At 45.3% G+C, this 26,490-nt stretch overlaps 1 long non-coding RNA gene across 1 annotated transcript in view; it reads left to right on the plus strand.

The window, feature by feature from the left end:
- Window positions 1-26,490, plus strand: part of LOC147044210 (uncharacterized) — a 51,735-nt gene that overhangs the window by 1,046 nt on the left and 24,199 nt on the right. Inside the window, exons 2-3 of the long non-coding RNA XR_015068526.1 lie at window positions 854-959; window positions 15,905-16,056. This is a non-coding gene — a long non-coding RNA (uncharacterized LOC147044210). The remainder of the gene's footprint in view (window positions 1-853; window positions 960-15,904; window positions 16,057-26,490) is intronic.

Genomic DNA, 26,490 nt, shown 5'->3' on the forward strand with positions numbered 1-26,490 from the left:
TCAGAAAATCACGTTGCGCGGTGTTTTAATAAACACACTGCCTGATATACTACCATTGTCCTCTAGAGGGCAGTAGAGTACACAAATGGCCCTCTCCCACAAAGTCAGGCTCTCCTTTTAGATTTAGTTGCATGACAGGCCTTGAGGATGTTCCTCATGTATGTGATTTGCAGCAAATTTGCTTCATCCTTGCGCATCACATCCGATGTGTTTAAGTGCAATCGTGAGCAGTGCTGCGGGGCAAGACAATGGCCCGCCAGCTGTTTGTTGCTGCCCCTGTTCATTTGACACTGGGACAACACCTCACAGCTGTTTGAATATATTAAATAATGATTCAGATTGAATAACTTGATTCCGCTTCCAGAAAGTGATTTGTGCAAGGGGGTTTGCGGTGTGTGAGTGTGTGGGGGGGTTATTAGTTACACCCCTAGTTCAACCCGCAGCCAGTCAGTCCCACTGCTCCCACATAATGGCTTCACACTTCACTGGCGTTGCAGTAATGAAGTGTGAAGCTTCTGTTGGAGGCTACGAGGATGTCGACGAGCGGAAACGCCGTCACCTTTGTGTCCTCGCAGTCAAATACTCATATCTGCTTGTGACTTTTAACATTGAAGTTTTCATAGCCAGCGTACAGGGTATGCCAAGATTGTATTTCGGTCTATATATTTTACGATTATTTACAATACTTTATATATAAACTGTAACATCAATGCTAACTTCCGTTAGCCTGTCTAAGGCGTTTCGCATGATATGTTATCATTAAGCTAGTGGACTTGCGGTCAAATTTGATAGTTTGGTTGAATGTTTTTTTATTTTTAAATATCTAATGTTTAATTTTCTTCTGATGTGTGAGGAAACCTCAACTGGAAATCAGAAACCGCTTGACGCAAGCACGCTTTGGAGAACTACGCACACTTCTTCCTCAAGCCCATGTCTTCAAAACAACAAAGTGAAAGCAGGTACCAAGAAATACTGTGAATACTTAAATATGTTGAAGGATTGCCCAAGGGCTAAAATTTTCTTTTTAAAAAAAATCTATGGACTATGAAAGATTTTCACTTGTTGAATTATGGTCAAAAACAAATTGCAAAAATACTTGCGTAATATTTTATGATTTTAAAAAACAGGCTAATTTGCCATTCCCATGTGCCCAGTAATGGTCCGTCCACGGTGTGACCAAAGAGGTGAAAGGGAAACTCTCATTTCAGTGGTCGGCAATAGTCATATTTCAAGCTGAGCGACTCGGGGTCAGCGCTTAATGCCGCCGCCGCCGCCGCTCCTAGTAATGCGTAGCTTTAGGACGCCTGTCCTATTTATATTGAAGGCCCGTGGATTGATGCGAAATGACGAGGGCTGCGAGGCTGCAGAGTAGGCGGGCGTCCACATGCTCCACTCCACAGGCGAGCCTGCGCCTCGGCGGACGCAAATACACACAGACGTACACACACACTTGTCTCCCATCCTGATGCCACCAGCCTTGGAAAAAGCCCTCCAGTCTCAATGTGCAATGTCCTCTCTCTGTCAGCATATCCTCAATGCCGGCGCTAATGTGACAGAATATAACCGGAGCCTGGAACAAGCAGTCGGCGCGGCGCAACGGGCACTCTTCCTCATCTTCGCCGGCAGTTTGCCTCCTCAGCTCGCCGCGCAGCGTAAAGTTGAGCTGGAGCTAGTCCACGCTCCCGAGTTCACCTTTGGAGCATCTCACTTGTACCGCGACGTTCGATACGGGCATAAATTAAATACATTGCGGTAATGCGCCATCAACTTGATGTTTTTTCAATCGACTTTATTGCACTCTTCATCTAACGGACTCTTCAGTCCATTTAAATTGTGTCAGCAATGATGTAGCGTGATAATTCTATTAACTTTTATTACGCTGCTGTATACCTCGGATATTTGTCACGCGACCTGATTATAGATGATAAATGTTCCCGCTCTACAGCTTCAATAATTATTGAATGTATTTTAATGATAGCATTTTAAAAAGGCCTTTAAGGATCGAGAAGACGTTATTGTGAAGTTTGATCACCTCAGTTTGTATTTGGCAATTTCCTGAATGCACTAATTGGATTCTTGTTTGGGCGACAACAGAAATGTGCAAAATGGCCGACAGCCCGTAAAACTTCTCTTGGTATCTTCCACAACTTTTGACAATGGTTTGTTCACAGCACTTTAAAAGTCAACATACCTTTTTCAAAGCAATTTTCAAGTTCAAGTGGTGATAAGTCAGAATATTCCCCCCCCCGGAAATAGTAGTTCATCACTTTGTTAGCGCCCGCAGCAGGACTATTACGCCAAGCTCGTATCTGTGGGAATCATCTGGTTATGTGTAATGAGGCCTCTTATTATTAGCGCTTATGCATCCATCAGGTTGAGTGCAGACCTCCCACTTGGTGCTCTCGGTCGGTCCACTCGGTGCTCAAGCGTTTCTTCTCAGCTTTTTTTTTTTTTTTTTGCGGCGGCAATTAAATCTGACAAAGAAAAAAAACAGAAAGATGAATATGGAAAGCTGAGTCAGAGAAGCCTACTGAGATAGTGAGAGGAGTTCTAAGGGGGCTCTCCAAAACGTCAAGAAAATGATTTGACTTTTTATCCTCCCGCTTTTTTGTCGCTGCATGGTTGAAAGAGCCTCACTCCCAGGTTCCGTGACCTTCTGGCTTTGAGCGGAAAGTCTTGGCCGCAACCGTGTCAGCTCTCGCCACTTCTGAGTACGCCGGTTGGGGGGTGGGGTGGGGGGGGGGTGGGGTTGAGTGAGGGCTGAGCGCATTCGTCTGGACAGCACAGTGAAGAAGGGTAAATATTTAGCCGTGCCACATGGGGAGGGGCTCGGAGGTTCTCCCTTTGCCAGGACTTGTCTCCGTCGCTCTGTATTCGGGGTCACGGATCTCATTTCTCAGATAATTTTTCAAGCTGGCCACAGATGGCGAATTAAATTGAAGATCTTTCTTTTGTACGGGGCATGAAAGGCTGCCGTTTGGGGAGCTTCTAGAGAGATAATACGAAAAGGAAATTGATAGTGTCCATTTACTGTACACCTAAAGGTTTTTGTAGATCCATTCAAAGATCAAGTGTGTATTGAAGCAGAATCAGTAAATTTACACTGACACGCTTAGATTGCAAATCTTGATTTTGGTTGCTATGGTTTTGTTTGTTTTTCCATGTTGATCCACCAAATATTTGAAAACTCTCAAGGTTGTTTACGCTTAGCCTTCAGTATTCTGCTGCGGCAATCTGAAAAGATTCCCGTGGCTTTCATGTCTCCCGCCGCTGTATTTGTATCTGTAATATTATGCAGAGCTCCGAGCTCAAGGTCAACGGTGTCGTGGCGAATCTCTGCATCATCACTACAGCGGGACGTCGAGGGTGACAGTCGGAAAGAGAGTCGAGGTCCAGGGAGGCCTCACCGCATTTGTCGTAATGACGGGTTGAGTCGAGCCGGCTCTGCGTGGAGCCATCACTCGTAGACGCCACCTGTGCGCATCACGTCAAGAGTCGCTTCCCCTCCTCCCCTTCCGATCCAAAACAGCTACCACTCTTCCACAAAGACTTGTCGGAAGATTTTCCTCGAGTCGTACAGAAGAATATTTGCGGGAGGATATCACGAATGTTGGACCCGAGAGAGATCTTATTTTGCCTAAGCTAAGCATGATCTCTGAATTACCTACAATATTTTTTTTTGTCAACAACCAAGACTGGTTGAGACCAAGTCAAGACCATAAAGTCAAACGTAAGACCAGGGCAGATGGAGAGCAAGTCAAGACCAAATCAAGACTAAGGCAATGTGAGACTGAGTTTAGATCAAATCTGCGTACACACCATCAAGACCAGATGTTGAATAGATGAGACCAAGTCAAGAGCAAGACCAGTTGAAGACCAAGTCCTGATCAAGGCAATCCAAGAACAACTCAAAACCAAAGTTGGCTTTTGGCATGTATCTTAAGGTTTTTAGGAATCCAGTCATCTTCTTCTAGTTATCGAATGTTGGATGTTTTTCAAAATCTACAAAAAAACGATATTGAAAAATAAACAGAGGTTTCAGATTCGAGTCAGTTTATTCAGACACCTACCAAAGATGGTCTTGATAAAAGCCTTGTCACCAGAGAATACAGCAGTAAATTACATCTTATTAGTACCAGAACAAGCAGTGACACAAGGAAAACATCTTCATGCTCTCCCTAATTGCCCCCTCCTCCCTTCAGGGCTTAGTGTGTTTTTGTGGACCACTATCGACAGCCAGACTCATTAGGACATCACACTCGAGCTGATGAGAAGAGATTTCAGGGGGATGTGTCTGTCCCAATTTGTTAATTTGATGTGAGTGAATGACACCGTGTCGGTCTGCGGTCTTTCGCCGGATAAAATACCGTCAGGCTTCGGCCCGTGCGTTTGGCCTCCAGGGACGGCGGTCCAGCCAAGCCTGGATTATGAATAGACGGCAGCGGGAGGTGCAAAGGGCTTTCTAGTTTATGTGTCAATGAAGAAGTAGCTGATAGCCGAGCTTATCTGTCACTCTCTCCCGGCTCGACAGAGAGCCGGGAAAGGTCGCGGGTCAGCCCGGTCAGTCGGATCTATTTTGTCCCAACAATGAGTTCTTGTCTGATGGAGATACGCCGGCTGTCCGTCACTTGGCGGCGCTGATATTGTGTCAGCCTTGTCTGAGGACCGAACGAGGCCGGCCGAGCGCGCCTTCTTGTAAATGTCCGCGAGTGTGTTGTCAGATTGGTATCTCCAGTCAGGTAGCATTATCACCGACGCCACCCACCGCCGTTCACGACTTTGCCTCCCTCCTTCTTTCCCTCCTCAGAGGGGAGCAGATAAAAATCTCAAGCTGGGCTTTTGGCAGTGTTGAAGAAACCTTTTTTTCAGAAAAGCGCTCCGAGTTTAGGTCATGTCCACAGGGAAGAGGATTTTAAAATATGTCGTTTTTAGCTCTTTCGGTCACATCAGATTCTGCTCTTGGTCATGACAAATGGACTTTTTGGAAATGTCATATATCCATCTAACATTAGAAATTGAGATTCCCTTTGATTTTTTCCAGAAACGTTTTACTAAAAGGCACAAAAAACCTTTTTCAGTTTTGGTATCCATCTGGACCGTGGTGTTTTTGAGTAGTGGTAATGTCAATGGAAGCAACCAACTTGAAGATTGAAAAAAAAAAATACAGATACGGCTCATAGTCAAACTGAAAAACCAGACAAATCCATGACCCACTTCACTCCCGCTTAGTCTTTTTGGCAAAAGTCTTTACTGAAGAGATCGAGCGAAGTTAGCCAAAGGAACTACAGGATCTGTCTTTGTGGATGTTAGCTCATATTTACTCTGCACACCCTGGCAACTTCTCAAGACCTCTCTGAAGAGAAGCTCACTTTATATGTCAGAAACCCATCTTGTCCTTTTGTGAACACCATCTTGGCGACAATACCCGACGACGGTTCAATATTTGCAACACGTACGATCAATACTTTGCTGAAATGCTGATACTTTCTTGTCCAGGGACACGCTGAGAAAGCCGCAAACTCACCCTGACAATAACAAATGTTAGCTTTGGATTCCTAGCCTTGTCTCCTTGGCCTTCACTGTATATATTTTTTTTCTTCGAGTGACGTACAAACACAAGCACAGACAAAAGTATCGAATGATTCGTTCCGTCACATTATCAATTCCATCTCAGCATCTTCGTCTTTGCTCAAGGCTGACCAAAGTAGCAAGCGTGTCAAGAAATCACATTCTTGATTGTTTTCTACCATCAACTTTTTCTCCTCCCTCACGCTGCCAATTAACAAGCTTTCATGTCTATCTGAAGCTGCGAGGCGGGAATTTATTTTGGCAGCGACGCTAATGTGGCGTCGCTTGTTGTTTCCGCAGCTGATTTTCTTAATCCGCCACTTGTTCCACGCTCGTAAACACGGTGGGCTTCATTTTGTAATCTGGGAGGTCCCGCCGACTCAAAGACCGAAGATTAGGCCCGCTTGCTCCCCCCCCCCCCCCCAAACCACTTCACCTCGTCGCTCCTCGTCAGCCGCTACCTTAATTAGTCAGAATTAAGATGAATGCGCGGGCCTCCCGCGATCAATTGGTATCGAGCGGACCTTCGCTCGCCCTGCCCGGGGGGCTTGCTCAGTCGGCACATCATTTATATCAATAGCTTTTGTTTTTCTTTGCTCGCCGGCGCCTCCGTGGAAGGCTCGCCCCATCTCTTTGTGAAGTGGCCGCTGTGACACACCGCACTTCACATTTATATTGATATCCCAGACACATGCGCCCGCACACACAAACGTGGCTGTTGGGTACACATGATGACATGCTTTTTTTTTTTGGGTCTCCTCGTGCTAACAAGTTGACCCCTTTTAGATGTTGGTGCGCTGTTGTCTCGCTCCATCTTCGCTTGTTGTTCTGGTTGATGAGAAGCTAGCTCTGTGGGATTTTATTGATGTGGCTCATTTAGCTCAATGGAATTACTGCCAAAAGATGTGTATCAATCTCTGGCCGCTGATGTCGGCCTTCGGTTTCGGTCTACGGAAATAAGAGACAAAATGTAGCCGGGTTGACAGTGTTTTAGTCATACAAAAATAAATAGTTAAAAACACAACACCAGCATACAACTACGAACAATAATAATAATAATCAGTATGATAATAAAAAATAAAATTAATATTAATAATTGTAATGGAACTCTAAATGAATCTGAAATAAAGGAAAACATTTGAAAACACAATCACAATATTAATTGTCAAATGTATGATCAAAGTTCAATCATCACTTCTGGATGCAACTTTGATTAAAAAATTGTAAACACAAACAAGACTCTTACCGTCATCCTTCGTTGTCATAATTGTTGTTATTATGACAAGATAACCTTTACTGGGGACTTGCATAATTGATTATGATTATGATAAACTGCAATAAACTGTCTAAAAGTCGGCTGATCCAGGTTTTAGCGCACTTGCGGCCAAATTAGGACAAGTGCTCTCAAAAATGGATGAATGGAAGACCATTATTTGCCCTAAAGTTGTTGTTTCAGTACTAATTTGTCCGTTTCCGTTCAGCGTGTTTAATATTGTTGTGGATGAAGAGGATGGTGTCGTCTCTGCGGTCCGGGACGAGTCGGGGCTCACGCTGCGAGTCTTAATGAGTCTGATGAGTGATGAGTCTTATTTCTCTCCATACGCTCCCGCCAGAGAAAAACAATACCGGGACAATCACGGAGCCCCTTGTGATTGCGAAGGTCGAAACGGAATACAAACGAGACCGATTTGTCATTTCCGCACAAAGTTGTGACACCCCGACATCGTTCATTTATTTAATAGTAATTGCTGCAATTTTTTTTTTTTTTGGAAGGGATGGATGTATTGATTTGACCTTGGAATCTCTTATCTGATATCTCCTTTTGTTTTGCTTACTTTTTTTTATTGCCAGCGTAGATATTTGATCAACATTTTATCTATAATTGGAGTGCTTTGTAACTTTGTAAAACTTTTTTTTTATAACCAATGAATCTCCTATTTTTTTTTTTTAATCTCTGTGAATTTAATAGATTTCCAAACCAATATTTTATGGTAGCGACAATTCGTTCCTCTCTCCATCCTGTAAGGGTGACTTAATTTATATATATTTTTTTTGTATCGCCTCCAGAGAAATTCATTCGTAAAGGTAACACAGCACTCCTATTAGCTTCTTTTCACCAAGGTTAATGGCGTAGCAGTGAACAGCCGTCGCTGACAACAATCCAGTTTGTCCTCTCCGGGTCACCGAGCGTGCTCTACGCTTTACAAGTACTCAAGGGTGTCACCTTTGCCTCCCGGCGTGTACTCTAAAATCTCTCGGGCCCTTCTCCGCGTCGCATTCCTGCTGAGCCGCCCGGCCGGCCGGAATCCTCGGCCTTGATGCTTTTAAGCAAACTTAGCGACAAGCTCTTCTATCCAATCGTCTCAAACGACACCAAATGACTCTTTTTCTTCCTTCCAATTCCTTTTTTTTTTGTTTTCTTCAGTGCCGGTCTCTTAAAGGACCTCCTAGACTTGAACTCTGACTTGAAACTCCGCCCGAGAGAGCGTCCGTGCGCCTCGAGCTCATCAGGTTCATAGGTTGACGCGGAATAAAGAAAAAGCCCGCCGGCGGAAGGCGGGAGTCTGTCCGAAGCATCTTTAAGGATTAATGGTGCGAGGAGCGGCGCTATTAATCCTCCTCCCTGGCTCGCTGATGCACCGTATAGAATATGAAGGTGACAAAGTGCAGTGTAAATATTAACCAGCGTATCCCCTCGCAATTTTGCCCATTGCTCCAGCTTCTCTGCTTATTACCGTCGCCGTAATGAGTCACCGAGGAAAACCCCCTCGTTCATTCTCCTTCGTAGGGATGTGCGGCGACTTTTTTTTTTTTTTTTCTGCCTAATTTGCCATTGTGAATACGATCGAGTTAAGTGGCCCGGGTTTGTTTTGCTCCCCGGCTCCCTGCTGTGCTGGCATTAATACACCACTTGGGCTATAAAAAGAGGAAGGGCGGGGGGTTCGAGGGGGACCGCGGTGGCACGTTTCAAAGCAGCAGTGATGCTGATGAAGAGCGATGTCGTGAAGGGAGACCAATGCCCGGGCCCTCAAGTGTTCTGACGGCCCAGAGGCCCATGGCCGCCCCCCCCGCCCGTCACTCGCGGCGACGAGCGCAAACTGTAGCTCGCCTGAACCGCAGCCAAGCTTACTGGCTGTTTGCGATTCTGCAGATGGCGCTCGGTTTAATCGCCGAGAAACTGATATTCTGTCGTGTTCATCCTTAACGCGTCCTCCAAATGAAGTTCTTTTGGAATACAGTCAATAAACGTTGTTGTTACTTTATTATTTTTAAAAGCCGCCGGTGCCACACGTCAACATTTGTTACGTCAAACTGATCTCAACTTTCAACGGTCTGTATTTTTCTTGCCGTTCCAAAGAATATTTCTTTCTTCCATGCACAAAGCGGAACCAAAGAAAACGAGGCGTGTGGAACATGCTAGATTCTTGTTAGCCGGGATCCGGAATAATCAAGACGCTCACGGAGCTCTCGCCGCAATCCTGCTGGGCCTTTGAGACGCGCTTGTGGAGCCTTGGGGGGGGCTCACGGGTGGAGGCGAAGGTGGGCGGCAGTGGGGGGGATGCTGTCTGACAGTAGCAAATGTCTATTGGGAGATTTGTGGCGGAGGCTAGGGGGCAAAGAGTGGAGACGGGTGTCAGGGCGATACCCTTGACGGTGATGTGATTGAGTAGACAGCTGCGACCCGCTTCGTTCTTTACCCGCCACCCAGCTGACTCCCCCCACCCCCCCTCCCACCCTTGCCCCCACATTCCTTTCCTCCTGCCTCTACCTCCCCCAACCCCTTCGCCTTAAACAGCATCTCCGTGAGAGTGAGTGAAAACTGGCTATTACACCCGAGCACATCCAAGTAATTTATGCATGATTGCCTCTCAATCGGAGGCAATTCATCATCCTCTTTCCTATCTTTCTTTTTTTTTTTTTTTTAATCTGTCGACGTCTTGTTCTGCCGGACTTTAATCTATGTGGCTATTAAGAACGCCTGTGGAATAATGGCTGGGCCAGCCCAGGTGACATTGGCACTGTCATTGGCGTCGAGTGGCTTCGGGACGTGGGAAGTGACGGCGGGAAATAGGAAGAGGGGCAGATGCACCTTTATTAGAGCGTTTGTTTGCGGCAGATGTGAAGAGATTTGTCTGTGCAAAGTTCACGCTTTGCTTTATTAGCGTTGTACCCACACGGACACAACTGCACACGCTTGCCTGCTGTTGATTTCCTTGATGCCGTTGTGTGGATTTCATTTTTTTCCGTTATTCTGCATAGGAATGTCAGTTTATAAAATGATCAATTAATAATTGGAGCCAACGTTGCAGTTGCACACTTATTGACGTGAGGTGTGGCTAATGGAAGCTGACCTGGCGCCGTGTTCTCGATCTGCTTCATTCAGCAGGGGGATGCATCTTGATTTAGACGCTGTCCACCAACCACCAAGGTTGGGTGATTATTTTCCTAGCAATTAAAAAAATATGCATTTCAATCAACCGCAAACTACTGTATGTAAAAAAAATTTTTAAACCGTATTTGTAATTTGAAATCCTTCTTAAAAGGTAAGAACAAGCCAAAATGAATTTACTGTCAATTTAATTTTATTTTAATTTAATAATTTGTTCTCAAATGTGCTACAATAAATTTCCCACAATTTCCAAATATTTTGAATCTGCAACTAAATAGTGACAATAACAAGCTCAAATAAACCTTTTATGAATGAATCTTTTATTGAATCACGTGTTAACTCGATTCCAGCAATTATTTAGTGATTTGATGGTTTTTTTTTTTTTGTCACGTTATGGCCACACTGCTCATCATCTCCCGCCTCCTCCCGGCAAATATTTTTCCAAGCTAAATGTTCGCCCCCCCCACACCCCGTCGTCGTCTCGACCGCTGGAAGTCAAATCTCTAGTTAGGGACTTGCGTGCCGACACAGATGGTCGGCGTTATCTTAAGAACGCCCAGATGTTTTTTTTTTTTCCTCCCAAAAAGTAAATGAGTCATATTTCAGTAGCTGTGCGACATCCTTCGTGTTTTAACGCCACTGCGGCAGCGAGGGAAAAGTCCCGTACAAAGTCAAATGGGACAGGTAACTCTTGTTCTTTACTTCTACAACTTTTTTTTTTTTCATGTCTGGAAATTGTTTTCTTGTGTCTGTCCTCCTAATGTGCAAATGCTTTAAGGAAGCCGCCTCGTGGCTCTCTTAAGGAGCAGCACTGCAATGAAGCAATCCATCTCAAAGACACCCTCTTGATTTGGCTCCTTTTTAATCGTCTGCGTGCATGTGGTGACCATTCTTCCTATTTCTACTTAACTTTGTGAAACGCCACGACACCACAGAAGAAAATCTCTTAGAGATTTCAAGCTAAATGTCAAACTAATTATAAAACAAAGAAAATTACATGTTGTGGATAGAAAACAACCAAATAACTCGGACTCTGCTTCATACTAATACATAATCGTAAATGCCATTAGCATCGATAGTTGCGATGCTATAACCCAAATCAAATGGTGGAAGAACTTGTACAATATAACAAGATGTATTTCATGCTGAGAAGCATATATTCTTTATCCTCTGCAAAATAAACTTGAATTTTAAGCCTAATTAAAAAGCTCAACTAAAAACTTTACCCACAGCTTGAAACTCCAAACCAGCCTGCTTGTATATATTAATGTCAAACAAAAAAAAAAGGCCTCGATCGAGGGCTGAGCAACTCTATATTTCTTAACATCTTTCAAAGAAAACTATTGGACCCAGGTGCGTGTTAGATCGACAATCTTCAAAAACAATATAAAACACATTCTCCCGATGAGCATTTTGCTCACTTGGCGTCCTTGATAACAAAACATTTGGACGGTTACCGAGTTGACGTTTGCACCTCAGCTGAATTCCGAAGCTGAGATCTGTCGGTTATAAAGAAAAAAAACAAAAAACACAAAAACAGTGTTGATTAATTTATGCCCCTTTGTCATTGTCATGTAATAATAACAACATGCCAAGCATCCATCAGCTAGAGTGATGTTGTTATTGATTATGTCGTCGGCAGCCTGTGGGCTTGACATCGCAATCTTCACACGCTCGCTTCTCACACTCTCCGCCACGCATGCGAATGCTCACACGCGTGTACCGGAGAGATAACGTGAAGACACGAGAGCGTCGTACATGATGCCCGCAGGCCGCCGCTTTGTCGGGATTTGGCCACTTTATCGCGGTTGTTGCTTCGGAGCTCGGTCGCCGTTGTGCGGAATCGTGACGCCAAGCCCGCCGGACCCAAACGTACACAATCTCGCTCGGCTTTCATCTCGTGGTCACGCTCGCTCTTCCAGGCCTTTTTTTTTTAACTCTCTGCTGGACTTTGTCATGAAATTCTCCCAGCTTTCTCCCTAACTATAGTTCAAAGCCTTAACTTGAAACCAGATCCTAGGCTTGAGTTTTAAAACTTTTCTAAACTGGACCTGAAAACATAATTGAAATTGTAACCCTGCCTCGAGACTGAATTCAAAATCAATTTCCGATTCTGATCGAATAGTTAATTCTTCATGACAAAAATCCAAAATATTTTGGAGGCTCTTTGTCGCAGCCACTGTCAGCCAGATCGTGCGACGTTTCTCGTTCGGCGGTGGCGCTGGCCCGACGCCATGTCGCTTCCAAGCCGAGATTTAGACGGCAGCTGCGTCTCGGGCTCCAATAGACGAGGGAATAAGACATGATGTAATCACGGAGATCAAGACTTTGGAGTTGTCTGGCTGAAGCGACGCTTGGGACACTTCCAAAGAGAACAACGGGCAGACTTCTATCAAAGCATAATGAGAATCTCGCCGATCGCTCCGCTTCGCTTGCGTCGCTATCTCATATTGGGTAAAATAAAGTTTGATTCCAGACAGGTGGTTTTGACTCCAGAACCTCAGCGGGGGCCTGGGCTGACAGTTCCACTTCAAACGCATCTGTAAATGTGAGCTTTGACTGTCAGCGTCACGTCCCCGCTGGTGTGTCACTTACGCTTCAAACGTTTTTAGCTATTGACTTATTCATCGCCGTCTCTTTACATATTTCATATGTGCGTCTTCTTACTTGCGGGCGGGCCACCGGTGACCTCCATAACCGCCAAATCCGAAAGGCCGCGAGACGGTACGATCGGCAAACAAAAGAGTTCTCACACGTCGTCAACGGGGTGGTCGGTCGTTTGAACGATCGTCACTCGCTTCGTTTCTGTATCATCGTTTTGTTTCATCAATCACTCGTCGGAGATCGTAGCCGCTTGTGATTGTAACGATTGCACTTTGATTTGTCGCGTTAATACGTCAGCTTTTCGGTGCCAGCTCGTCTTTAATCGCACTAGCGCTGACCGGTATTAATCATCCAAACGGCTCTCCCGAGGTAATTAACGCCTCGATTATAGACAGTTGATTGTCGCACTGGCGGACGTGACGATTTTTCTCCGATCCTATTTGATCTTGGCATTTTATGGCAAACTTTTAAATCTCAACTCTAGCAGATTACTTTCCTCCTCCCCGGTATTTCTCTTTTCACTCAGCCATCAAAAGATCTTGATGATTTGACAGGTCGGGCCTGAGAAGCTCGCCGCCTCCCTCTAGACGTCCCCCCCCCCCACATGTTTTTCGCCCCATTTTCGGGGCTTTTCCATGGCAACTTGGATCCGGTGAGCAGGCGAGAGGTCTCCAGTGGAAGCGCAAACGCTGCTGTCAGCTGACGGGGAGACGCAAGACAAAAGGGAAAGTTAGAAGGGACGTTAGCAGTTACGGGGTAAATGAAAAAAATAGAAATGATAAAATGACATTGCTTTGGTTCAGAAAATAGACATTTTGGTTGAGAAAATGATCAGGAAACAAACCAGTGTTGTGGCAACTTGCTCTTATTGTTGACTTCCTGTTTCAACTCGTACAGCTTCCCATTAGGCACATCAAAAGTGTCACACCTCCTCAGAAGATCTAACCCACATTTTGCTCTATTTGAAGAGGTCCTCAGCTAAAAACGTGCGTCCCTCCGTTTCAAAGTTAGAAAGCCCTGATGTCATTCCTTCTCAAGCAATTGCCCGCATGGCTTCCCAGGACTCTACCCCTCTCCGCTCTTTGCCCCCCACCCTCCCGGCAACTTTAAAGTCGGGCTACGTTCGCTCTTTGGGTCGGATTACGGCAGAATCCCGACGGTTTGAAACAGTCACACTCTGCCACTCAAAGCCAGGCGTTTTTCTTTGCGGCGTTTATTAAAGGAGCTCTGCGGTGACAAGTGAAGCGTTTTGCAGCACCCGAATGAGGGATACAGAAGAGCTTCCGACCACTTTTTTGGGGGGATGGGGGGGCTCAGGGATACAACATGCTACAAAGGATCACAAAGAAGCTTACGGTCAGGAACCTGTGGGATGCAATTAAGCGGAAACAATTAAATGCATTTCCTCTTAACAATGATTGGGAAAAAAAAATCGGATCGACACTATGAGTGTGTCATGCCACCCAAAACACACTCATTGTATTCATTGTATTTTTTTCCAATTAATTATTATTATTTTTTATCTTTCTTTCTTTATTTTGCCATGTCAAAACAAATTGAATGTGTGCCCGAGGCTCTGAGTTAAACCCCGATCTCCCAAAAATCTGGTCTGACTTGTTTTGACATCACACAGGCTTTTACCTAAACATTTTACGAATTATTTACTTATTAATTATGATTTCTTTGAATTATTATTTGTTGTTTACTTTCTTTTTCTCGTAGCTCCTCTGCTATAACCAACTATAGATAATCCCACTCAAGAGGATGTGTGTTAGACCTGAAGACGCCTTTTGCGGTTCTGCAATTCACCTTAAGAGCATCACGCAAATGGGGCGGGACTGTCAGGCTTACTGTTTATCTATTTCTTCTCGCACTCCTAGCTCATTAGCGAACGCTTGGTGCAAATATGGATCCAATCCACCGCGATCCATCACTTGTGACACGTACACACTGTAATCTATTTTAAACAGCGGGCTATGATGCTGATGATGCATGGCAGAAGAGGGGATATTGTCTGCACATTTATGAGTGTGTATATTGATCATCAATTTTATCCCGCCTCCCTCGCCGCCAAGGCTTTATATGCATTGTGCTTCACGGCGTATTGACAACCCCGAAGCTGTTAGACTGGAAGCGGGCTAAATTGAAACATGATGATGGAGACCCTTCTAATAAAGGCCACTTAGTGCAGCATCAGTGGAGAAGAGTAAATCGTGCCAAAACTTTGTTGCGTATCGATCCGTCGCGGTCCAGAGCCATCGCGGTTTGCTAGACCGAGCCGGAGGGGGTGGGATGATAGCTGCCGTCTTGTTTAACCTTTGAGGATGAAGCAGTAGATCACAACATTGAGGAAAAAGTAGCTTTAAGAGTTTGATTAGAGGAGACAGATGGCCTGTGCATTGTTAACATTTACTAGTATGGCGCGTCGAGTCGCTGTATTACTTTTTGTGATGACATCATTGGAGATTTCCTATAGCTGGAAAATGTGTGAACATTTTGCTCGTTATTTTGTCAATGGTGCTTAGTCGTTATTTCTCTCAGTTGTCTAAATGTGTCTAAAAATAATCCAAGATGCCATTGCCTCCTGTGAATTTCTCACCATCCGTTGGAGCTACCCGTGGCCTCTCTTCTCATGCCCACCCCGTTGCCGACAATTTCAATCCGCATTCTGGTTTGAAGGCGTTGCCAGGTGCCGCTGGCTCCAACCATATGTCCTCCGAAAACATCTAGGGAGGGGAAAATGGCGCTGGGGTCCGGGATCAAAATCTGGAGCCACCTCTAAGAACGACCCGATGTGAAACCCTACTCCGATGACACGTGGCCCCGACGCAAAGCCGACGGAAATTCGTCCCTCGAGCAAAGATTCGCTCCGGCTACCCCCTTGGGCTTGGGGCGGGAAATGACGGATCCTATTTCGGGGAGCCAATTGGCTTGGAGAATGTCTGTCACCATTTGAGTTAGAGTTCATTGTGTTCCCATCTTTCTCTGTCAGGAAGTCTTCGCTCTGTCTGTTTCTGATCCAGCGATGCGATTTTATGTCGAGCGCAGTCACGCTACCCCCAGGTGGGGCCTGTGAGCTTGCTGATAGTCAAGCCTTTTGCACACTTACAATGTAAGTCTTGCATCAGAGTTGGAGAAGTACTACAGATTCAGGTTATCGAGCCAAAATGTTTTCATCACTTCTAAAAGTGAGCAAATTTGACGATTTCTCCATATCTTACAAAAATTGGAGCAGTAAACTACATCAACATTGAAGATGTGGATTCTTGCACTGTGAGGGTAAGACCTCTGTTTTCACATGAGCCACTCTGCCCACATTAAAAATATCTTTTGCCCTTTCAGAGACCAAGATAATTCCCGAAGTTACGAGCAGAGGCACGCTTTTATGAGGGGGAAAAAAACATCAGCCGCCACCTCTGAAATGAAAAAGCCTCGAAAGCGGTCTGCCACCCTGCAGGACAGCTGCTCGGAGACGTGTTTGACAGAAGTGGCAGGTACTTGACCTTCTTCTCCGTTTTTTTTTTCCCCACTCCCCTCTTACTTCCAAGCGGCCTGTTTTGCGGCGCCCCGGGTGACCGCTGTCGCCATCGCCGCGTGTCCCGCTCTGTTTGCTTGTATTTATTCAACTTGAAAACTGTCAGATGAAAGTGTGTCAAGAAAAACAGATGTACTAGCCTAACATGGCTAATATGAACTTGGAACTACAAAGTCGATAATAGCGTCTTATCACGCCCATAACGAACATGGTAGGGCTCTTTTCAAAATGGATAGCGGGAAATATATTGAAAGCAAAACTAGAGTATCAAGTAGGAAACAAAAACTGTCCTCCACAGTCCAAAAAAAAAGAATGGCGCCTTGTTAGCTAGCTGTTGCATATTAAAGCCGAGGCCACAGATACGGTTGAGTGAAAGGATCGCTCAGTCGCGAACAAATCAGGACGAAGGCGGGATGGCTCGTTTGTTTTTCCCCATCTCCCTCGCTCTCGCTTGCTGAAGATGACGGCATCACAACAACATCCTCGAGGCGAATCAAAGGTGAGCGTACAGTGGCCGACGGGGCCCTTGAGGTCGTCTACTGTACTGAGGTTGTGTTTCGCCAACACTAGGAAAGCGGGTACATTTTTTACAGCCTTGATTTCCATTTTATTTTTTTTCCTCCCGCCAGACGATGTCCCGTGTACTCATCTCGGCTAACAATAGGCGAAATGTCAGCTTACTTTCAGCCGGCTCTAAATTAAACATTCAACCTTCCCGAGTACAAGCTTCCAAAGTTCCATTGCACTTATTCAACTAGTTTGCAAATTTTTCCCACCAAAATGAAACGCGGTTTTATTGATTTATTTTTTATGCAGCAATACACAACGCCATCTTTTCGACTTTCTTCGGCGGTCTGATGTCACATGCCTGTTAGCGTAACGGTCAAGAAAGTCGACTTAATCCAGTGGGGCTAAGGGGGGGGGAATATTTTATTAATGGCGACTATTAATATTCCATCGGAGTGGGTGTGTTTCTTTTTGCAGAAGCATAATGAATAACTGAACACCTCCATCGTAGCAGGCTCCACGGCATGAATATTCAGTGAGACTCACATTGAAACACATCCCTATCCGAGCTCCATTTTCCTCCCGGGAGCACCGAAAGTAACCCGGATGCTTTTTCCGATCAGATGTTTGGTGGTGGGATTCATCGATTTCTCTTGTGTGGATTTGCGAGGGTATTTAACTGATTGATTCATCGGAAGCCCCCAGGGCCGATACGGCCGATTGATCGGGAGCGGTCACCCTCGGGTCGCAAAAAATTAACCAAGTCAAATCGAGTTCCCGTTAAAGCAGATGTTCTTTTTAAAATGACAAAATCAATGTGCCGAAAATGTATGTCAGGCAAGTCAAAGTCATGTGACGAGTCCTAAAATTGATGACGGGTCAAATCATGTTACTCAAGTCCTCCACCTGTAATAGCAGGTCAAGCAGTAATAGCAATGTCAAGCAGTAATAAGACCAAGGCCAGAATCTGCTGCCTGTTCTAATAGATTTCATTTCAATAATGTTTTCAGAAAATAGCTTTTTATGTTTTTAAATAAACATATTAAATAAACATAAAATAAATTCTTGACCTACCGCCACTTCCTGTCCTTGGTCTGTCTGGAGCCTTTTTCCGTGAATTTATTTGTCTTTGCTCGAGATAACCTTCACACTGTTCAATAATGTCAAGATGGTGATATTCAGTAGATCCAACAAAAGATTCCTTGTAAGCCTGCAAGAATTGTATCTCTCGCCGAGCCTACAACATACCATGTCCCGGCTAAAAAACAATGGAAACAAAATAATAATGAATAAAAGAGGAAGACAACAGAGACGACGTCTTTGCGATCAATAAAGTGCTGTATAAGCATCCAAACATGACAATTCTGGGCAATAAATAAGACATCTGTTTGCCTCCTTCTGTTTGCCTGCCGCTGTGACCAAGTCATTTCTTTTGCCTCATTATCTCGCATATTGCATAAATTAAAGATATCGCTAAGTGGAAATGTAAATTTAGGCTTTCAGACCAGAATCAGGATTTCCAATGAGCGTTTAAATTCGGTTTCCAAGACAGAGTCATGTAATATACTGTAAAGTGCACAAGGACTTTCCAAACCTCCCTTAGAATTTATTACCATCGAATTAGCTTGTATGCCAGTGTGACAATGTCCCGTCGGTTACTCGAGTGACCTTCCAGAGAAGACCGCCATGATTCTTCCGAGACGCAACACGGATATTATGCGTAACACTGAACTTCGCAAGGACCCCAAACTGAGCGAAGAACCGAACAAAACCGCGTCCTTGTGTTGTCTAGTCAACTTGCTTTGCGCCGAGACGCTCCGCAGAGAAATATACGACCGGGCCGCATATCACAGCCATCCATCAGCCCGACTCTCCCAAATGTGGCTGGAGCTGTTATGAAAGCGGCACCGTCGTATATCAAATTATTCTACAGACAAATCAAAACCTCACACAATCGCTCTCACTCGGGAGCACTTGCCTCGGCACGTTTGTGGCCCATTTTTGTTTACATTGTGAAATCCGCTAATGCCAATACCTCACGGCAAAATCCAGACCGGAACGCCAAAAGATATTTTACGATACAAATCAATGCAGAGATTTGGATTGCTCAGTTGCCCACATGACCGCTCAATTTCATTCCGCGGTCCGCCTAAGTGTATCTCTCCGATTCATATCCAAACACCATGCCGCTTAACTCATCCCTTCTAAATACGGGTTCCTGCTGGCAAGACAGATGCACTGCACTCTGCGCTCGGAAACAGCGTGGCGGCGGGACGCTCCGGGACATATGGCTCCCTTTCTGCTCTGACTCGTCCCGAGTTCAAGCAATTGGGTTTGATAGAGCAAAGCAATGAACTTTGACCGCTCCCCTTGTGTGCTGCCCGCCATTGTTATGCCGGACGTTTCATAGGCTGGAGACTGTGTGGCAAATAAAATGGCAGCCATGTGTTAGATTTGATTACTTTAGATTGGATTAGCGTCTCGTGTTGATTATTGTCTTTCTCAGCATCTTGGACGGCTGTCTTGTCTTTCCTTCATACCCATACGACTTGGATTGTCTTTGGTTTTTAATTTGCGTACAAACTGCACTGTGCCGTGTTGGGTCCTGGGTTTGGCTTTTTTGTTTCGAACTGCCAGTGGCCAAATCCGTCACGGAAGCACCGCCTCTACCCTTCCTGCCTCCATTAGAGTCAGAAAAGTAGGGGATTACCACCCGGAGGCCAAGGCTAATGGCCGCCGCGGTCGCAGAAAGCCGATTTAGCGAGACTGCGGCAAGGGAAGCGTGAAGCCGAAATCTCCTACTAAGACCCGGTGTGAGAGAGAGGCCTTCATAAAAGCGACACTCCGCCTTATCGCCAACTTCTTCTCGGTAGAAAGTTGTCGAAATCAAAAGGCGTATGTACAGTAGAAGACGATACATAACGCTGTAGCGTGTTGCTTTAAAAAGTTAATGCGCTTCACAGATTCAAGCTTCCATGTTTTGATAGAAGAGTCTCAAAAATCGAGGATAGAAATTGAGGACGATGTACATGTGATGACTGGCGGTTAGTCATGTGACACCTGAAACCGGGCGTTACACAACATTGGAAAGTGGGAATTCCATATACGACAACTAAAAATGGGAATCCGGGTTTACACATGCAAAGACTAGTCACTAGTCACTAGTGGGAAATGGGGGCTTACACACGCCAACTGTGACTTTAATGTCATGGTTAAGGAATAAGCACCCGGGGATCCGTCGTACTGAATGCGGTGTGAGCGGTTCTTTTTTAGATTCCATTCAGCGCTATCGAGAGACTTCGGCTCGGTGACATTTAAGAATATCTGATCTAAGGGCATTCTTATCATTTACTGCCGCTTCTTTTTACTCCTTGTGTTTTCTTTTGTTCCCGCTCCCCCACCCCTTCCCTTTACGTCTTGTGTTGTGTTCCATGGCGCCCATTCCTGTCTAAATAACACGGGTGCGTGCAAGCGCACCGCATGCGGCTCGGCTACTTATTGATCGGTTCAGGGGCCGTATAGAAGTTTGTCCAATTGATCTTTTATGTTTTTTGCCACATTTTCCGACATACATATTCAAGATGTGGCAACGATTTGCGCTCAATGTTTGTCGTTTTAATTGCCGCTGCTGCACCTGCAAGCGTCTCCCTACGCCCCTTGATTTTTGTTTTTAACTACCAGTTTGAAAACTGCATATCACACGTCGGAGTCGCGTCTACAGCCTTGTGGCGCCTGACTGCATTTTTTTCTGAAAATCCATGTATATTTGCGAAGGAGGCAAGTCTGGCAAAGGATTAGGGGAAAGGGGGGGGGGGGGGGGGGGAGAGCAAACTGCCAAAATCTGCACAGCCTGTCAAGAGTTTGGAAAAGAAGAGACAGGAGAGGCGAGAAAAAATGTCAAGGAGGAGACTGCAAATGAGGCTTGTTTCAATAAGGGGATCGATGGCGATGCAGGAAAAGATGTTGTGCGCATCAATGATAAGTGTCCATTGGCAAACACCAGACGGGAGGTTATTGAAGGGGATGTGTGTGTCTACTGGGGAGGGGGTGGCGGCTATAGAAATTGTGTCACGGGAAATAGATGAGTTATTTTTTTTCTCCCCCACACAAGTTTTCCTCCCCTCTAGTTGTTAGGGCTTCAAAATAACTCTCCCAGGGAGCAACCTATGGCTGCAGAGAAACATGATGTCTATTTCATTCTGAAATCAGCCCACTGGTATATTTATTCCAGTTCCTCCCGACGCCTTGATGATGATCACTCATGGCTACCGTACTGGTCGGGCGGGGGGGGGTATCTCTACAGGCTTGGTAATTATTTTTAGGCGCTTGCCCTTTGTGGCTGTTCACTTCCCAGGCCTGGGCCATCTTTGGGAAGATGTGATTGTTGGGGACAGCCCTTCAGCAGTTGTCCATGTCACAGGGCCTTGTGGAGAGGATGCACTTTTCTCTCGGTGCAGATCAACTCCTACCTGCAGGAGAATACCTCTTCAGGAGGTTTCCATTTGATGTGCAGGAAATGAAGCCAGATTAGCTCAGACTGTAGCCGTTTTATAATACTATAAAATAATATTGTCAAACGTAACTTGCGACTTGTTCCGTCCAACTTTTGAGAAGCTATCATTGATGTGTGACTTTTAAATAGTCCTGCGACGAGTGATAATGAGCCGTTGTGACATGTCAATTTTTGGGATCAACTTTGCCTTGAGTAAATGTCAGGAAGCCTCCCGTCCGTCCGTCCGTCCGTCTTGCGAGTGAGAAAAATGCAGTTTGTCAGCCGTTGTCTGCCTCGCTCCATGCTAGCAAATCTGTCAATCCATTTTGTGAAGCGCTTGTCATCATTAGGGACTTGGGTGAGATGAAGTCTATCTCGGGTGACTTAGCGCAAGAGGCGGCGTATACCTTCGAGTGTTTGCCAGCTAAATGGTGTCACCAAAGTTCAAAGTACAACATCAGAGCCCTTGGCGGAATGCTTTTTGAGGACAGAAAAGCCTAAAAGCAATTTTTTTTAATCTCAAAGTTCCTAATTTCTCCATCTTCAGTTATCTTTAGTATGTTGTTGGCACCGAAACACATACGCCTTCCTTTTGATCCTAAATGACTCGCCGTCTGTCAAAAGCAAGTCGCTTCGAGGAGGCGTATTGGAGGTGTTGTATTGAGGACCAGTAGCGGACAACAACAAAGGGTGGGGAGAAAAGGAGGAGGGGTGATGCAATGAGGACAATGGCGATGTTTCTATTTGCCATGTCAAAGCGTCCTTGAGAGCACAGAGCAAGGAAAAAACTTGAACTATATAGATATTGTGGAAAGAAGTATATTTGCTTCCATCGCTGCACAAATGCAAATTTCAACTGTTCTTTAGTTGCAAGTGAAAACTATAACTGTAAAAAAATTCAAACTCACAATAGAAAACCTAAAGTAGAAAAGTTCTCTTGGCTTCTCAGTACAGCAGTAATATCCGTTGAGCTTCGCAGAGAACAAAGTGTTGCTTCGTTGTTTGCGTTTGAATATTCTCTGCTTCCATCGTAACAACACCGCCACACATTGTGGATGCTAATTGTTAGCCTGTCTGCCTATAGCGTTTACCATTGTATGCTAGCTTCAAGTAACCAAGGTAATCCAGTTGTTTTAAATAAAAAACAGCCGGACCATGCCTTAAGTCACTATTACAAACCATCACCCTCCTGGCCTGTCCACTTTTTCCCCGTGGCTGAAAATGCTGTTCTGGGTGATGAGGGATCACAACGCGCCAACATTTGGCGTTGGTAGAGAAGGTATTATACACACCCTGCTACACCGCATGCCTGAAGAAAACACACTGAGCCTCTGCGCCGGGCTTTATTAGATCCAAGTGTCGCTTGCAGCTGCTGTGCACTCTTGATCTAATCATACAGCCTCAGCTGCACACACACACATTCACACAAGTCACACAGTGTTGCTTGATGACAATAACCATATACAATAGACATATTTCATAATGACAGGTGATCAAAAAAATGCACAATTAGAAATGATTACAGTGGAAGGGACAATTTGAGCCTGGAACTCATTTGTTCATACTTTCCATCCGTAGAAGAATAGTTTACATTTACCTTCAAAAATCATTTTTTGGAAGTAGATCATCTAATACTTGTTTTAATTGAGTCATTAGCTTTGGTGACAGCGGTATCACAGTCAAAAAAGGATTTTGCAATCCAGGAGGCGGTTCACAAGTTGGCCATTAGAAGAAACTTGTTTATGTGTGTGCGCCTGTGGTTTTTTTTTTTTTGTGTGCGCTCGAGTGTGACTGTGTACCGAGGAGGAACGCGGCGTCTCCTGAGTCGGCGGCGCGTCTTTGCGACAGCCTCGGCGCTGACACTGACGCTACGACACGCTGCTCTGCAAATGTCACTCGCATCCAATTAAAGGGTCGGCTGACGCCATCACCCCCCCCCCTCCGCCTGTAAAAGTTTTGCTGTTTTTACTTCAGTTCAGGGGTCACCTGGGGGTCCTCATAAAACCCCCGGGTGGTATCCGAGCGCTACGTCCCTCTCGGGTCAAGTGGACGCTTGTTATGCATTTACTTTTGCAGCCAACCTACTCACATTTGTTATTTACAACACCGTCAGCGTTTCGTTGGACCGCATTCGTCTTAGGTTTATTGCCCCCCCCCCTGAGCTAATGCGGGGGTTATCCATCATTTCTCCCACGCCGTTCGATAGCGATGCTAACTGTCACCAACGCGCGATGAAAGATCAGCCAGGCACTTTTTTGAGCACTATTTCTGTCTTCTGCGTTGTCGTCGGCAGCAGACGGTAGAAGCGCCGTTGCCTTGGAGATTGAGTTGAAACATTTGCTTGGCATTTAACACTTCGTCACAATCTCAGCACCTATATACAGTATTTCTCATTATTGTAATATGCAAATTAAACATTCAACAATAAGTATCAATTACGTTCAAAACGTTACTTCCTGTTTTACATCTTTCTATGATTTCCCGTAAAGGTAAAAAACTGGCTCTAAAGTTGATGAAGTATTTGTTCAACATTGGAGGTTCCGCAGTTTTTAGAGCTGAAAATCGGAGGTCAGGCACGCCCGTGTGTCTCGCGTTGGCTTCCAGTCAGAGCAAAACGAGGTTATTGGCTGGCGGGGAACGTGCGCTCTCGCAAATCCCTCTTTTGCCTCCACTTCCAACTTGCTTCCGGTTGTAATGGTGGCAGTCTGCCACTCTTAAAGGCAATAGGACAAGTCGCTTGAGTTAGCGTGCGTGCTGACGAGTTCCTAATTGGCGGGCTAATGACATGAAGCGCAGCTCGCATCCGCAGGCACGTTCAACAGACGCCAGGTCCCGCTCCCGTCCTCTTCTACGTGACGGAAAAGCATGCACGCGCTAAACTCATCAGCACGACACACTCCAAACGAAAGCATTCCAAAGGATTTCAAATTCACAGTATTGCTGCTTGACTCTCCCTTCACGTCCCCTCCCCCCCTCTCCATGGATGTTTACGAGGCAAGACCTTTTATCTGACCATGGGAGGCTCTTTAACTCCCTAAAAGCAATGTGATGTTCACTCCACCGTGGTCCTTATTCCACCCCGGTGAAAGGAGCCGAACGCGACATCGTGGGCTAATGTCTGGCGGGGCGGGGTGAAGTTATGCACGGGTCAGCACATAATGCCAAGGAAATGTTCTGGCTGTCGTTTATTAGGAGCTTTTCATTTGAACGATTTCCATCTTCCCATTTCCTAAAGCTCTTATCCTCATTGGTGAGCTGGAGCATATTATAGTAGATAATAAATAAGAGGATAGTTTGTATGCTTTACCTAGACAAGCATCATATCATTCTGACACTTGCTTGGTGACCTCATTGGATTCTTTGTCAATATGTCACAAGGAGGTTGTGCTGAGGCTCTACAGTACTCGCTTGGTGACGTCTTGTTACTTTGACTCGATAGGAACAAACAACAAGTGTAAAACTAAAGAAAGTCTCCGAGAGGTCAACAAGTGTCGGTCAACTGTCCAGCCGGTCCTCGGTCTCCGTCAGCCTCATCCGTCAGCCTCACTCTGTTCAAGGTCTTCAAGTCAGGTTGTTTCAAACCGTTGACATGATGAGCGGGGTGGGTGGATTTATCGAGCTGTTTTTGAAAATATATAGAAGCGTGGATTTGTTTTTTTTTACGGGGGCGGGACTGAATGCGTGCGATGAAACTGTTCAGCTATTTCATTCGATAGGTTAGATGAGACAAATGAGATTGGATAATAAGCTCAAGGTCTTCCCATTCAGTGTCTTTCATTTGAAACCTCTATAGATGTCTCCATGTTGCGCTGTACATCTGTTATTATTCCCACGTGTTTATAGCTCTCGCATGTTCTCGGCCCTCCTGTGTTATAGGCGCAGTTACTTCACAGACCTTTAAAACGAGATAACTCACACCGTGTGTTGTGCTTGCATCAAATTACTTTAGAATGGACCGATAAACCTTGTTGTACATTGTAAAAGTCAGCAACTTTTCCGGCCAATTGAGCATGACCGTTGATGAAGGAATTGCTCTTGATGGTTGGTTAGCCTCGGGCCAACCGCGACAACTACTACAAGAATCCCACATCACTGCAGAGCAGTGAACTCAGGAGGCTGAGTTTGAAGAGAAACCTAGCAAGAGTTAGAAGTTGACTTGATGATTCAGGATAGGATGTTGGGGCATATCTGAAGAACTGAAGTGGTGTAGGACTCTAGGACCAAATGTTGAGGATGTGCTTGACAAACTGAACAAAGACACTGGACATCCTTGAAAAGGCTACAGGACAGTTTAGAAGACATTAACTATAGCTAGATACAAACACTATGGGCGTTTTTTGTTTTCATTTAACATTCATATGCATTGCTTCAAATTTCTATTTGAGTTCCCAGCGCAGTTTACTGGTAAAAGGGCATTCCTGACATGCAGAGGCATCGCTAAGTGACAGAGAGAATTTGAAGCAATGGAGAGACATGCTTTAGCTAATGGGAAAGCCTTCAAGTGAGACAGTAATCTAGACCAAATGTCAGAGCGCTTTCACGTGAGAGGACTTGATGTTTTCCCAATTAAAAGCGAGGTGTGAAGCTGCCGTGGTTGTAAAATCTTGTTGCGAGGTTTGCGTGTTGACACCGGGTGTTCCGAACCGGGCCACTCTCGGGGGAGTTATGATGAAACTTTTATCAGTTCTAGACATTGTCAGACGGCATTGATTTTTCTTTTTAGTCAGTTTGTCTTCGTTGTGCCTCGAAACGCGTCATTCGCGGATCCGTTGCCGCTCCGTTATCGACCGAGGTGACTAATTGAAATAGACGTGGGGAAAATAGTCAGAGGTGAGATCTTGTTCCTGTTCCTGTCGTGTCTGTCCCAGAAGTTAGGAGCTCGTTTAAAAAAAAAAAATAGACCGTCTCTCTCTGACGGCTTTTCATTTCATCACTTATTATTTACTCAGCTTATTGAAACGGTGATTTCCCAAACTGCGTCTCTATATGTTCCTTGTCTCATTTCTACCTCCAGCCACCACATGAAAGCGCCATTTGGTTTTGTTTGTGGAGCGCGCCGAGCCAACTGAACCAACAAGCCGGCTGATTAAAACGAAAATGGACCCCCTCACTTTCGGTCCGCCGCCGGGAGTCGTGCCACATAAATCCTCCTCTTGTGAATAACCAGCATGAACCTCCAGAACTAGTTATGCCACTTGACATCAAATCACCACAAAACATATCAACAATGGTGTTGATGTCTTTGTATGACTTTTTTTTGGTTGCCTCAGTGTCTCTTTCTAACTCATCTCCACCCTCGACTCGTATCCTCTCAGTCCATGGAGGCCTGAAACTCTTCAAAGTTACAGGTGCTGCCTTCCCAAGGGACAATGGCTGCCCACCTACCTGTGTTCT

This window comes from Syngnathus leptorhynchus, chromosome 16 (genome assembly GCF_054491065.1).
Source record: "Syngnathus leptorhynchus isolate UIUO chromosome 16, UIUO_Slep, whole genome shotgun sequence".
NCBI classification, from domain to species: Eukaryota; Metazoa; Chordata; class Actinopteri; order Syngnathiformes; family Syngnathidae; genus Syngnathus; species Syngnathus leptorhynchus.